This window comes from Protopterus annectens, chromosome 3.part1 (genome assembly GCF_019279795.1).
Source record: "Protopterus annectens isolate FY-2018-M chromosome 3.part1, PAN1.0, whole genome shotgun sequence".
NCBI classification, from domain to species: domain Eukaryota; kingdom Metazoa; phylum Chordata; order Ceratodontiformes; family Protopteridae; genus Protopterus; species Protopterus annectens.
The window spans coordinates 1,370,783,150-1,370,799,668 of record NC_056732.1 but is presented as its reverse complement, the minus strand read 5'-3'; positions in this window follow the sequence as shown (position 1 = coordinate 1,370,799,668).

Genomic DNA, 16,519 nt, shown 5'->3' with positions numbered 1-16,519 from the left:
ATTCTGCACATAGATGGGCACTCCCTTTCAGATTTTGGACATATGTAAAGAATGCCTTATGATTGTCCTTGACTAGAGATGCTATTTTAGCTTCATAATTAGCTTTATAGGACTTTACAGGACTTCTGATTTGCTTGTTCAATCAGTGGAGGGAATTCTTCATCTGCAGAGGCAGTTGCCTCTTGTTCTTGGATATCAGTTTCTTCCTTTTGTTATACAATCTGTCTATACTAGATGTCCACCAGGGTGGCATGCATTTTTGAGAGGGCCTGGTTTTAGTCTGGTCAGGTACAGCTGAATCTAAACAGTTGCTAAGATGATTATACAGGGCATGTGTGTACATCTCTGCATAGGAGTTATTATTGCCTGTGATTGCAGGGGGGTATACAACTTTTTATACCATCAGTTAGTGGGCTACAGTTTGCTTTGGAGAAGTTCCTTAGTTTTTTTGACCCTTTGGGGTTGTGGGATTCAGTATTTATTTCAAATGAGACTGATTTATGGTCCAACCTTACCAGGGAGGGCATCACACAAGGGGCAGTGCAGACACCACCCATATTGGTGAGTACTATGTCAAGGACATTAGAGCCCCTTGTGGGGGTGCAAACTATCTGTTCCAGAGCATTTGCATCGACAAAGTCCAGGAACCTCTGGATGAGCATGTTTGAGCTTTCATATGTTACCCAGTTGTTGAAGGGATAATTTAAATCTCTCATGACTAAGGTGTTGGGCTGTATGGTGAGGGACTCCAGTAAGTCCAGGTAGGCATTGTGCTTCTCTTGGTTCATGGATGGGTGACCTATCGATAGCAATGATGTGGTAGGGTATTTTGCCTATAGTTAACTTGGCATTAAGTAGTTGGTTATTTTTATCTTAAAGAATCACTGAACCCTAACTCCACCAGATGAATTTCCAGAGAGAAAATGACAAATGGTTGGTTTCAGGTTGCACTTCTCATCTATCTTTTTCCTTCCCTTTTCTCTTTTCTCATCAGCTACCTGTTTTATAACTTTTTACCATACAGATTAGTGAGTCAGCTTATGTACTGTTGGACAGCCGTCTCTTTGAATAATCTCTGAATTGCTCTTTTATGGCCCATGATTTCCTGAGAATGGGAGCAGCCACAGATATAACTGAATTTTCTCATTCTATGTATAATTGCTGCAATTCTCACCACATTTCATTTACAAATTCAATACAGATCTGCTACAGTCTGAGTAAGGAAACAGTGTCATTTGTATATTTAAACCTCATACGTCTGCCCTTCTAGACCTCAAGCAAAACTTTGTGAGGTGCCCTCAAAAATGAAGCTTCATCTGAGGATGTACTCTTTAGGATACATTACCCTATTTCCTTTCTTGACAGAACAGCTCAGATGGTGTAGTGTTACACTGCTGTGATTGTAGTGCACATGGTCCTGGGTTCAAGACTTGGTAGTGATGACTTTCAGAGGTGTGTCCATATTCATTAAGGATATCCATACCTCCAGGCTAGTTGCTCAGCATAATGCATCTGAGATTATCCAAATTCCACACCAGAGGTCAATTTCTCGTTGGTCAGATCCAACCACAAGCTAATCACCCTAGACATCCACATCCTACCCCCACCCACCATTAGGGAAACCACCGTAAAAAATTTCTCCAAAGCCAACTTCACACTTCTTAAGACAGAAGGGGCAAACTTCACGACACCCATGCAGACAGACAGTAGAGGTACGGCTGCTGAATCCTGCAAAAATGCACTTTATAGGCACTTACATGAGTGCATGGATCATGCTATCCTTAACAGAACCGAGATGCTATCCTCCAAAAAAAGGAAGCCAATCTGGTGGTCCCAACAGAAGAAAGAAACTGCTGCAAAAAAGAGTAAAATCCCATGATTGGAGGAACTCCCTGGTCAGCCTGAATAAGAAGCTGAGATCACTCATAAAATCCTCCAAAGCTAGTTATGAAAACAAAATCGCCATTGTTTCTAAAGACAACCACAAAGCATTCTATGGCTATGTCAATAATCTCAACGACAGCACACAGATCTGCTCTGAGTTACAGTACAGTGGCACTAAATATACAGAACAAACTGATATTGCCAACATCCTGGCAGATAGGTTCAGTTCTAACTTTACCCCCCCACCACTCCCTAAAGGGCCTGTCTCTATAATGGAAGAATGCAAAGTTCCTGTAATCATGGCTGTACAGGTAAAAAGCACACTCCCCTAAGCCAAGAACACAGCATCCATGGGACCTGACAACATTCCAGGCTGCATTCTACATGAACTACAGAATGAACTGGCACCCCATTTAAGTACCGTGTTCAATCATAGCCTCACCTCAGGCTTTGTACCCACTGAATGGTGCACAGTGATGGTTATTCCACTTCACAAGGGGGGATCCAAAATAGACCCCAGGAACTACTACCCCATTAGCCTGACGAGCCTGGTCTGTAAAGCCATGGAACATACCATCATGGAAATTATAAACAAAGACATTGGCAATCTCCAAACTCTGGACCCCACCCAGTTTGGGTTTTTAAAAGGCATATCATGTCTCCTAAACCTGACAGACTTCTTTGAAGCAGTCACCAAAGCTGTAGATGAGGGTAAGGTGGTTCACACAGCCTGTCTAGATCTCGCCAAGGCTTTCAACACTATCCCCCACTCTGGAATTATAAAGTCACTAAACTAGGCATGAATCCTTATATCACAAGATGGGTTGCCAACTGGCTCACTGACAGAACCCACACTGTGAAAGTAGCAGACTCCAAATCCGACTTCAGACCAGTGACAAGTGGAGTACCACAAGGTTCAGTCCTGGGTCCTCTCCTGTTTGGTATCTACTTCTCTGAAGTACAGGCTAACACAGAAGATCTTTGGCTAACAAAGTTCGCAGATGACACTCCTAACAATGTGGACATCCTACAAAAGGGCCTCACTGAGATAGATGCCTGGTATCAAAGCCATGGCCTCAAGCTCAATACCAAAAAGTGCATTGTCCTCCCTTTTGGCAAAAACTCTGTACCCATGAACTACCACATAGGAGGTAGTCTACTTAACACTGAAAGTGTGATAAGAGACCTTGGGACACAGGTGGACATTAGTCTCTCCTTTGATAATCACATCACCACAGTAGTCAGGAAATCCTTCTACATGGCACACCTCATCACAAAAGGTTTCTCATCCAGGAAAAAAGAGGTCATTGTTCCTCTCTATTCATCACTCATTAGACCCATTATAGAGTACAATGCATGCTCTAGGGACCTAAACCTTGTCACCACAATAAACAGTACATGCTGGAGGGATAGATTCCTGTCCTAGAGACTTCCCATACACTGGAACAAACTACCTATCTATACCAAACAAAGCTCTTCATTAGCACTCTTCAAGAAAAAAATCTTGATGATTGGATGGAAAATAAGAAATTCACTCCGGGGATCACTTCTGTGGCTCTGCTCGACAGGGGCACAAGTAAATAATTTTCTTGAGTGGCGAAAGCCAGGGTACCTTTTTGGCTAGGCTTATATAGGCCCTAGGGCCAATAGCCTAGTACCTACCTATGAACCTATGAGCATCTGCACTGGCATTAGTAGTGCCATTCCTATGCTGGCTAATCATGTTATATGACTGTAGTGCTAAACTCCATGTAAAATCTTTGTATTTCCACTCAGCCTGTGTAACTACTTCAAAAAGTTCTGGTCTGTAACCACTGTGAACATTCTGCCATTCAGGTAGGACTGAAGCTGTTATAGTGCCCAAAGTGTGCCCAAACACTCCTTTTGTACATTGCATAGTATTCCTCTCTAAGCTGAATTCTGTGGCTATGGTATATTATGGGGTAGTGTTCTCTATTTAAGGAATACTGGCTAAGTACAGCCCAATGCCATGGTCTGAAGCAACTACTTGTAAAATAAATTATTCACTGCAGTCATGACTGGCTAGCACATTGATCCACTCAAGACCTCTTTAGGCATTTAGAATACCAGCTCACAGGCTGCAGTCCAAGCAACCTTAGCAGGCCTATTCTTTCTGTTAAAGTTTGTAAGTGGAGTGACTACCATAATTTAGTTGGGGTCAGACTTTTTATAGTACTCTGCTGTCCTTAGGAATGCTGTCACCTTCTTCACAGCAGTAAGGGTAGGCCATGTCCAAATGATGTACACCTTTGTAGGTTCTGGATGAATCTTACCATTATCCACTCTATGACCCAGATAAGAACTTTCTGCCATTCCTACTTCATAATTATTTTGTTTTAATTGGCAATCAAAACTCCTTTAGTCTGCCCAGCACCTTCCTAACATGCTGAACATGTTCTGGCCAAGATTGCCTGTAGATAGTTATATCATCCAGGTAATGAAGAGCAAAGTCCCCAGCTCCTCCTAGCATATGATCTACCAACTTTTGGAAGGTTTCTTGGACATTCTTCATCACAAAGGGCATCTTGTGAACTCATAAAACTCAACACGAGACACAAAAGCTGACCTTTCCCTCACTACAGGTGTCAAGGGTGCCCACCAGTAAGCCTTGGTCAGGACATATGTAGCTAGATACTTAGCCCCATCCAACTGCTCTAATAATTTTATCTGTCCTGGCATGGGGTAAGTATCCGACTCAGTGTGACTCTTCAGTTTTCTACAGTACACACAGAAATTTGAGATGCAATCTTTCTTTACTTGCAGGACCACTGGTACGACTCCAATGGACTGTTGGACTCCTGGATTACCCCCCCCCCCCATGCAAAATCTCTTGCAGAACCTCTTTCAAGTTTGCTTAATCATCTCAGGCACTCTATAAGGCTGTTTAATGGGCTACTAGGGCCTGGTGTCTGCATTGTGCTGCACCAGATGGGCATACCCTGGCTTGATAGTATACATAATCACAAAACCCTGTAGTGTTGCATCTCCTTAACCTGGGTAGGAGATAGCTGTTGTGAAAAGGCTACCTCTTCTACTTAGATATCAGACAGGGTCTCACTGAGAAGGTGTACAAGATTAAAAATTTAAGTTAAAATAAGGACTAGCAGCAGTGAACAGCCGTCAGAGAATTAGGTACAAAGGAAAAGAAAACTCCAACTTCGAATGCCAGGTTGTTTATTAAAAAACAAAAACAAGCAAAGCTGTTGGGACAACCCCTTCTTCAGTGCTAATATAGCACATAACAACAGAAGTTCTTTATGTGCAAGAAAAATGCATGTCATATGACCACAGCCAACCAATAAAATCAATTAAAACATTAATTACACACAGTTAAAATACTTAATCAATATAACGTTTAACATAGCAAGATATGCCCAATGTGTACTAGTACATGAAGCATGACATTGAAAGAAAAATGTTTATTTTTCGTAATGTGGTGTATAAATATATTACTGGCCAGGATATCCTTGCAGCAACTGCAGTTATAAGATGGAAAGGTTCCCACGTTAGACTATAAATTTCTGTCGGCCATACTACCTAAATTAAAATCCTTATAACCTAATCTTCTCTTAATACTCTTACAATTTCTATATGCGAATCTTGGTTGGTCATCCAATATATGTTGTAAATCAGGCAAGCTTCTCAAGATATGCCAGTTCTTACTTATAATGCACTTCACCTGGGGGATTCTTCTATTATAAGTAGTTATATATCTAATTACACTTGTGTACATATTAATATTTCTGTTTTGATTATTAAACCCCCTCAAGTATGGTGCAGCAATACCATCCCTACTACCAATTGCATCATTCATTATGGCGTCTATTGTTGTTTTATATCCCCCCTTTCCCAAAATTCATTAGACATTTCCTGCATCACTTCAAGACATCTTCTATCATCAGTATTAAACCTGCTGACCCTAAGGAGTTGACTCCCAATGATTCCTTTAAAAATATGGGGGACATACATGTTCATTCGATGGACATATCTATTTACATGTACCTTCTTCCTGTGAACACTTGTATTCAAAAAGCGTCTTTCTTACTAATGCCAACATCTAGATAGACATTATGAGCACTTGAACAAGACATCTTAAATTTCAGAAAAGATGTAGTACTATCTATATAGTTAACAGATTCATTTAACATATCCTTGGTCCCTTTCCAAATTAAAAAACAGTCATCCACAAAACATTTAAATCAAAGCACATTACCATTGTAAATAGCATTGGTATCATAAATAAACTGATTTTCCCATTCATTTAACACTGGGTTGGCATAGGTGCTAGCCATGGGCGTACCTATGGCCACACCAGCAACCTATAAATATGGTTTATTATCAAATAAGAAAATATCGTTAGCAAGTACTACCTCTAACAGAATAAAACTGAACACACCCAAAGGAATAAATGCCTCTCCACAGTCTAAAGCAATAAGTATAATAAATCCAAAAGTAAGATAGTAGAAAAGGCAACCATGAAACACACGATAATCCAGTCTAGCGTGTAAAATAAATAGTCTTTTAATTTAGTGCACAAAGGTAAGTGCTTTCATGGATCGCTTCATCAGACCATAAAAATCTTGTACCAGCAAGAACATTTCCTTATATATTCATCACATGATGCTAAATCAATTATATATTTAACATTTAAAGGAAAATAACATATTATATAGAACTATAAAATTCAAAGGGAAATGTCAAAATTCTAAAAACATGTAGGTACTTGTATACTGTGACTGCATACATTTGCAATACCAAGTACATAAAAGTGAATATATAAATCATTTAAAATAGTGAATTAAAACTTTAAATCAATCTAAATGAAATATATAAATACATAAGAAATGTATGTAGAAGAAAAATTATAGAAATATATCTAACTCTATTAAGCATATGCAGCTAATGATGCAGATGTTAGACTACCTCTAACAATTGACAAATAGTCTCAATCTCCCTTGCGCGTATGTTCAAATTAATCACAAGGAAATTCTGTATGGCATTAATGCCATATTCATTAGATATAACAGTAAAGTACTCATAATGTTTATCTAGATGTTGGCATTAGTAAGAAAGACACTTTTTGAATGCAAGTGTTCATAGGAAGGAGGTACATGTAAATAGATATGTTCAACGAATGAGCATGCATGTCCCCCATATTTTTAAAGGAATCATTTGGAGTCAACTCCTTAGGGTCAGCAGGCTGAATACTGATGATAGGAGATATCTTGAAGAGATGCAGAAAATGGCTAATGAATTTTGGGAAATGGTGATATAAAACAACAACAATAGATGCCATAATGAATGATGCAATTGGTAGTAGGGATGGTAAAGCTGCACCATACTTGAGGGGGTTTAATAATCAAAATAGAAATATTAATATGCACACAAGTGTAATTAGATATATAACTACTTATAATAGAAGAACCCCCCTCAGGTGAAGTGCATTATAAGTAAGAACTGGCAAATCTTGAGACACTTGCCTGATTTACAACATATATTCAACAATTCAATACTCTTAATAGCGCACAAAATTTTGTACCACCCTGAGGATACCCCCTCACTTAAAAATAATATTAAGCCTTATAGTAAACTAAGATCCCTACTGTCAGCTGATAAACTACTGATCCAAACCCATAAAGCTAATAACTCTGCTGGTGAATCCCTGTTTGCCAACTTCATTGGCAAAACCTGGAATTCATTGCCAAACTATATAACCCTATAATCCTTTAAAAGTCTCTTCAAAAAAAAAAACTCAAACAGTATCTCAAAGTGAATTGGCTATGCCCATATACCAACCCTGATTAAATTATAAACTAAAAGCATATTCTGCAATTATCATAACTTGTAACTACATCACCAAGCTCTGCTTCCAATCTGATGTCTCTTACTTTTAATTGTCTGTCCATGAGAACTGTGAGTCTCTATTAGGGAACACTACTAACCCATTGTATATAATCACTTTGTTTTTATAATTATTTGCTAACTTCTGTGTAATCTATGTAAGTTTGTCTATGTGGAGCTTTTCTCCCTGGGCCTCCGCTGAAAATGGACATGTATCCAGTCGGACTATCCCGGTAAACAAATGTAAAATAAATAAAATAAATAAATATTGGGTGACCAACCAAGATTCGGATATAGAAATTAAGAGTGTTAAGAGATTATGTTATAAGGATTTTAATTTAGGTGGTATGGCTGATCGAAATGTACATTCTATGGTAGGATTTAGGGAACAAATTATTGAACATAAATCTGAAATATGCAGCGATATAACAACAAATGCTTTAAGGAAACATCTTTGAGAAACAGATAGTAGGCATGACTTTACATTCAGGGTAATATCTGTTATTAGTAAATCAAATCAGGGTGGAGATATAGACAATGTTTTGGATATTACAGATTCTTAGATTGAATGCTGACTGTAACCAAGGTCTGAATAATGCTATTACATTAAAACCTGTTTATCTGAAAATCCAAACTATTAATTAATAATGTTAAATGTTATATTGATTAAGTATTTTAACTGTGTGTAATTAGTGTTGTAATTGATTTTATTGGTTGGCTGTGGTCATATGACATATAGTTTTCTTGCATATAAAGAACTTTTGTTGTTATGTGATGTATTATTTATTTATTTATTTATTTATTTTACATTTGTTAACCGGGATAGTCCGACTGGATATATGTCCATTTTCAGCGGAGGCCCGGGGAGAAAAGCTCCAAGAGTAGTACATACAAAACATAAAGAAAGGCAAAAAACATACAGAAAGGCAAAAATGTACAAAAGTTTGGTTGCCTGAAAAAGTAAGAAATACATTTTGCAACAGTATATCATTTACAACAAGAAGTCAGAAGAAGACATTAATTATGTAGTTATAGGAACTATATGTTACTATCCTAATAGATTAGTAGTTAGATGGAGGACATAAATAACTAATTTATCTCGTAGTGTGAGGATTAGCCAGGCTTGGTACAGTAGCAAGACCATTTGGAGCCCAGGTATAGTTTGAGCTTGGTTTTGAAGTGATCCAGGGAAGAGATTGTGGTTATCTCAGGGGGTAATAGGTTCCAGGTTTTACCTAGGGAGTTAGAGAGGAGAGAGTCTCCGGCTTGGTTGTTGGTTTTGCAAGTGTGGATAAGCACCTTTTTGGAGGAGCGAAGTGGTCGTGGATTGTTATACAGGGTAATTAGGTGTTTGAGTGAGGGAGTGTTATCAGGGGCATTAATCCAAGCTGAGTTAGGTTAATGCAGTGATGTGTCCTAAAAGGGAGGCCGGTGGCAAATCTGGCAATGTGATTATAACAGGTGGTAAGTTTATTTAGATTGGACTTGTTGTTATTTAGAAGGAGAGGTGCCGCATACAGAAGAGAAGAGAGAAGATGGGAACGGGCAATGGCTACCTTGGCTAGGGGAGTTAAAAAGTTCTTTAATCTATACAGTGGACCTAGTTTTTTATTAATGGTTTTGATTAGGTGGTTGACGTGTAGGTCATATTTTAAGTGGTTGTCAATGGTGACACCTAGAAGTTTAGTAGAAGGGTCAGGAGAGATAATTGTGCCATCTTTGGATTTAATTATGAAGTTGATGGGGGTGGACTTTTGTGTAGGTAAGAATAGAAGCATTTTGGTCTTTTTGGGGTTTAGTAGTAGGCGGTGGTTGGATAGCCAGTTTTCTATCATGTTAAAGGTAGTTTGGGTCCTTAGCTGTAACTCTGCCGGGGATGTGGCTGAACATATCAAAGTTGAGTCATCTGCATATTGAATGCAGTTGACTTTAGGAATGGCAGTGTGAAGATCATTTATGAAGATGGAGAATAACAGAGGGCCTAGAATAGACCCTTGTGGAACACCCAGGCTAGTTGGTAGTAAGGTGGACAGTTTTGAGTGTCAGAGTACAGCTTGTTGTCTACCACTTAGGTAGGACTCAAACCATTGAAGAGATTTGGGTTCTGGGCAGAGTGGTCTTAGGGAGTGGATTAATAGTTGGTGATCCACCATATCAAAAGCTTTGGACAGATCCAGGAATAGAGCGGAAGAGATATGGTTGTTATTACGATAAGAATTAATGGTGTTAGAGAAGGCTAATAGGGCTGTAGTGGTGCTATGGTGAGGTCTAAAGCCATGTTGGGTATCTGCCAGGAGATGGTTGTTTATTAAATGGTTCATAAACTGCTTTTGGATACATTTTTCCATTATTTTGGCTAGGGGAGAGAGTATGGCAATTGGCCTATAGTTGGATATTTCGGTAGAGCCTCCCCCTTTATGGAGAGGGATGACATAAGAGATTTTCCAGATATTAGGAATTTTAGCTTCAGTTAATGTGCGATTTATAAGTACTGAGATAGGATAGGCAATGGCGTCAGCAGATATTTGTAGATATTCAGCTGGAAGTTGGTCAGCTGCAAGAGTGGTAGGTTTTAGCTTTTTGAGTAGGGTGTATATAAATGAGGTAGCAATAGGTTGGAAGCTAAAATGCGGAAGATTAGTAGAGGTGGAGCAGTTTGGGCTGTATGGGCTAGGTGGCAAGTTACTTGCTAGGGTTTGGATGGTTTCAGTGAAAAAGCGATTAAAGCTATTTGCAACTAATTCTGATGGTTTGTCAGTGAAGGCCTGAGGTACAGGGGTAGTCTTTTTACCAGGGTGTATTAGATTATTTAGTCCAGCCCAGAATTTTTGAGGGTTTTTTTGGTGAAAGGACTGTAGATTACTGAAGTATTTTTTTTTGTCAAGTAGTACAAGTTTTTTAGTTTCATTCCTAAGTTGCCTGTATAATATTTGATCCTGAGGGAGTTTAGTGGTTCGCCATAGAGCCCAAGCTTTGTCTCTGAGTTTAATTTTGAGCCTGGTCTCATTTGAGAGCCAAGGTGCAGTTTTTGGCTTTGTTTTTTTAGAGCGGATGGGAGCATTGGTATTAGCACTGAAGAAGGGGTTGTCCTGAAAGCTTTTCTTGGTTTTGTTTTTTAATAAACTACCTGGTATTCAAAGTTGGAGTTTTTTTTCCAAGGTGTACAAGATCTCGCTCTCATTATTATTGCAACTCAGTACGGAAAATTAGTACCATTGTCTATCATATCAGGGCTTTGTCATGTTAACATGGTAGAATTTGTGCTTCTGCCTCCTGTCTGTCAACTCTGCATGTGGTCAGCGTCACTTACATCTCTTACCATAATGAAAGGACCATCCCATGCTGCCTGCAGTTTATTGTGCCTAACAGGAACAAGCACCATCACTTTCTGCCCACCACAATGCTCCCTGGCCCTGGATGTCTGGTCATACCAGACCGTTTGCTGTTGCTGTGCTTATGTTAGGTGTCTTGTATCATCTGTCATCCCGCGAGTTTCCGAAAACCTTGTGCTGAAGTTTAAGACGTACTCTACAGCATATTTCTTGTGAGAATGACAGTTGCATTTCCACTCTTCACAAATTAAATCTAGGGCCTCCATACCCTGTGACTATACAGCAACTCAAAGAGTGGGAATCATATGGATTCTTTTTTTTTTTCAAAACAGGTTTATTGTTTTAACATATAAGAGAAATATCATAACAATTTTATACAAGTAATTAAAAATAGGTATTATTATAATATTCAACAAAACAACTAAAGTATTTACAAAGACATCCACTACAATCAGATCAATTAATTAAACTAAAATACCATGCTATTGAAATTAAAATTTTTTTAACAAATTTTGTAAATTATCCCATACAATAAAATAAGATGTTTTTCTATTTGTTCTAGTCCTAATTGTGTTTATTTCCATATGGCACACTATATTCATAACATTTTTAAATTCATTGAACGAAGGAGGTGTATCTGAAATCCAATTTCTAGTTATTATTTTCCTAGCCACTGCTAGAATAGACCATAACAAGGGAAGCTTAACCTTTTTAACACTTTGAGATACAGGTGTGTTGAATAATATAAGAGATTTAGAAATAATGAAATTATCTGTAAAAAGAGCCTGCAAAAATTCATTAATTGACTTCCAGTATTCTTTCAATTTTATACAGTCATAAAACATATGAGCCCAGTCAGCATTAATTTCTACATTACATCTCTTACATAGATTATCTTTATTATTTATTTTATTCATCATCAAAGGTGTATAAAAAGATCTATGTAAAAATTTCCATGTATAAAGTCTCCAGACAATGGAAGACATAGTTCTATAAGCAGATTCCAATATATATTGTTTATCTTGTTGATTTGGTGGGTCCCCATTAATAGAAGTGAAATAATTCCAGTATAAATCTACACTGTAAAAAGTTTCTTGTCTGATAACTTTATGTATGTATGAAAGTTTACCTTTATCAGAAACTTTATGTTGTAAATTTAATATCAAGTAATCAATCAGTGTTGGAATAGATTCTTTAACAGTTATAGACATTAAATCTATTTTATTAATGAGATGTTGTCTAAAGGTCTGAACCTCTAACCAGCAAGTTTCTCTTAGATCAAATTCTTGTTTTAAGAAATCTAGATTTTTAACTTTATTATCAGATATCAACTGATACCAGTACTTTAGATCATTATCTATAGCTAAATGAGTTCCTTCAGATGTAGATGACAAAAGCATACCCTGAGTATACATTATAGGAAATACAATAAAATTCCATTCCCTATACTTAGGGTGCATGAATATAAAGTTACGATAAATAATAATAATATTTAATGGGTAACAAACTATATGTTTAGGTGTAATAGATAAAGTACAAAATTCCTTTAGTAACCATAACATGGAGTTATTTACAATCATATTTTTATGTGTTAAGGAGATTTTCATGAAGTGTATACTAATTAGCTCCCAATAATCTTTCCATTTTGTGACATATGACTGATCTATTAATAAAGTAATAACTTTTACAATAGAAGAGATAGTATATAAATTAAAGTCTGGAAAAGAAATACCCCCTTGAGACCAGCTATTAGTATGTTTCTTTAATGCAATCCTAGGTCTATTAGGTGCCCATAAGAAATTTAACATTAGTGTGTTCAGTTTCTTGATAATTATTTTTGTAGGTGGAAGTATTATTGATTGTATTAAGTATAAAATCTTGGGGAATATTATCATTTTAATAATTGTAAGTCTCTCTTCCATAGTAAAAAACATATTATACCATGACCCCCCCAAAACGTGCACGCTGATTGGCCAGCGTGCCCGTTGTAAATCGAGTTATACTAATGGAAAAAGGTCCGGTCGCCGGACTTTTTCCATTAGTATAACTTCGTTAAAACACTGTCTCGCTATGTTAAATGGGTTTAACATGCGAGACAGCTTTAAAATAAGCAACGGAGATCTCCGTTGCTTATTTTAAAGCTGTCTCGCTATGTTAAACCCATTTAACATAGCGAGACAGTGTTTTAAAACAAAGGAGAAAGCAAGATCTCCGCTTTTTTTTTTTAAGCTATGTTAAATGAGTTTAACATAGCGAGACAGTTTTAAAATAAGCAACGGACATCTCCGTTGCTTATTTTAAAACTGTCTCGCTATGTTAAACTCATTTAACATAGCGAAACATAAAAGCAACGGAGATCTTGCTTTCTCCGTTGCTTTTCACAGCTCTGATGTACTGCACAGGTGCGCAGTACATCAGAACTGCCGGATGCCAGACATCTGTGGAAGGGCAGCAAACAGGCATTATACTATGCCATTATTTAAGAAAAGTAAAAGTTTCTTTTCTTAAATAATGTCATATAATAGCAATAACCACTTCTGGGTGTGGGTAATGCTAAATTACCACGGTTGGCTTTGTTTGGTCCCTCGGGCTTAGCCCTCAGGACCAAACCACGCCAACCGTGGGTAAATTAACATTACCCAGCGCGGGTTATTGCTATATTATTCCAGGTATTAAAAGATTTTGTATATTAAGAAAACAGGTATTATAATTATTATATATAATAGATTTAATATCTTTAGATAGTATTATACCTAAATAAGTTATCTGACCTGAATTGGGTACATATTTAGTAAAATCACTAATGAGAATATTTTTTCGTGTATATATAGGTAGTATTTTAGTTTTTCTTCATTGAATATTAAACCAGAAATACTTTTAAAATTCATCATGTTATCAAATAGAGACTGTATAGAAGAATTAGATCCTGCTGATGTAATTAGAACATCATCTGCAAAAAGTTAAATTTTGGATGTTGTATTTTCATCTATTTCAAAACCCTCTATGTCAGTACTGTTTCTGATCAAATTAGCCCAAGGCTCCATTACTAAAGTGAATAACAGTGGAGAAAGTGGACATCCTTGTTTTGTACCTTTAAGAATGGGTATTTTTTGTGAAACATATGTTCCTACCTTAATATAAGCCAACGTTCCTTTGTATAAATGTTCAATTAGATTTACAAATGCATCCGAGAAGTTTGTGCACTTCATTAAGGTAAACAGATAGTCCCAACTTACTGAATCAAATGCTGAACTTATATCAAGACTAATAAGTGTTAAATCTTTCTTTTCCCTATTTGCAAAATCTATTAATGTTAAAGTTCTTCTTATATTATCAAAAGTATTTCTATTTACAATGAAGCCTGTCTGATCTATATCTATAATGCCGGGAATGATTGTCTTCAATCTATCAGCAAAGATATTCATAAACATTTTATAATCAACATTAAGTAATGAGATGGGCGATATGAAGAACATCTAGTTGGATCTTTATTACGTTTTAAAATTGGTGAAATAAATGTATATTGCCAAGATGGGGGGGGTTATTAACTCAGTTTGGGCCAAAATAAAAACCTTATGTATTAATGAATATGTATTTTAGAAAGGATTTTATATATCTCTGGTATAATACCATCATTACCCGGTGCTTTGTTTGATTTAAGCTTATTTATTTGTGTAATAACTTCTGTATATGAAATACCCTTGTCCAATAGTTTAATCTGTTGTTTATTAAGCTTTTATTCATATTTGTGGTTATAAACTCCTTTATTTTATCTTTAGGTTCCATGTTAATATTATTATGGTTAATTTTGTGAAAGTGATTTCTAAATTCATCTAGTATTTCTGGTATACTAGAAACATTCTTCTTTTCCTTAGAGAAAATATTTCTTTGATATGGTTTTGTTTATTCAACCTTTTGTTTTATTTTTAAGTCTATATAAGTATTTGGGGCTTATTGAATAAGACAAAACTTGTATTCTCTAAAGTTATTTTAACTTTATGAGTTAAAATTTCTTTGTATTTCTCATTTAGTTTGTTTATTTCTTCAATAACTTTCTTGTCCATAATATTTTCTTTATTATTATGTTTATAAGAGTCTAATTTACTTTGAATATCTAACAATTCCTTATCCCAAGATTTCCTTTTATTATTATACCATCTGATACTTTGTCCATATAGATATGATTTTAAGGCATCCCAAACATAAACAATGGAGACTTCAGGAGTGTTATTTATGTCTAAAAATGTTTTACTTCTGAAAGTATATATTCTTTATAGTCTTTTAGTTGAGTTAAGTATGCTGGTATCCTTTTGATCTGAACATTATGAGTATTTTTATCATGAATTCAAAAACAATTGAATTATGATCAGATATAGGACATGAAATGATTTTGGAATTAATTAAATCTGTTACCATCTGGTTAGAAATAAAGACCCTATCTATTTTTGAATAAGTTTTGTATCTGTTAGAAAAAAGGTGTATGGTAATGATTTTGAATCTATCTGATTATTAATATCATTCAAATGATAAGAATTAGCAAAATCCTTTAAATGTTTTGCATTAGATGTAATTCTTCTCTTTCCTATAGTGGTAGTATCACTTTCATGTAGTATACAATTAAAGTCACCAGCTAAAATAATATCTCCTATAGAGAATGATATGATCTTATCAAGATGATGTTTCACTGTATTAATACCAATTCCAGGTATCCAATATACATTAATTAAAGTGTAAGTCTTCCCATTAATTTGTATTGTAACCATACAAAACATTCCTTTGTCATCCTGATAAGACTTAATGGTTTTAGGAATGGGCATACTTTTATTCCATAAAATAGCCACTCCTCTTTTTTCTGAGTGTGCTCTGAACTAACCAATATTGTATATTTGTTTGTGGCTAGTTTATCAATATCTTTTTCAAGAGATGGGTTTCTTGTAGGAAAACTAAGTTGGCCTTATGTAAATTAATGTATCTTATTAGGCTTGCCCTTTTACATGGATTATTCAATCCATTAATGTTTAAAGAAATTCCTTTTAAAGATGTCATTTGGCATTTTAAAACTTAAGAATCTTATGATCAAAATAACAAATAACAAGATAAGTAATGTTACATCTCCTCCTTTAGGTGTACCTTTAAATATAGCTGTATTTATTGAATCTCTTATGGGATTTCATATAGGATTCAATTTTGTTTGTAGTGACAATGAATGTACAAAATATATTGTGGATGTCAAAACTATATACAAATAACAATGAACAAGTGAAAAATAATGTAAGGATTAAACCTTGCATCCAGCCTGGAGTTGTAAACTCCAACTTAGAGTAGTATTTACCACTCAAGTTAACCCCCTACCCTAAGCAGCAGTACTTCAGCTACCACCTTATCAATTTAATACTAGTTATATTTAACTGAAGTTAACAGTTTTCAATTCAATTATCTAG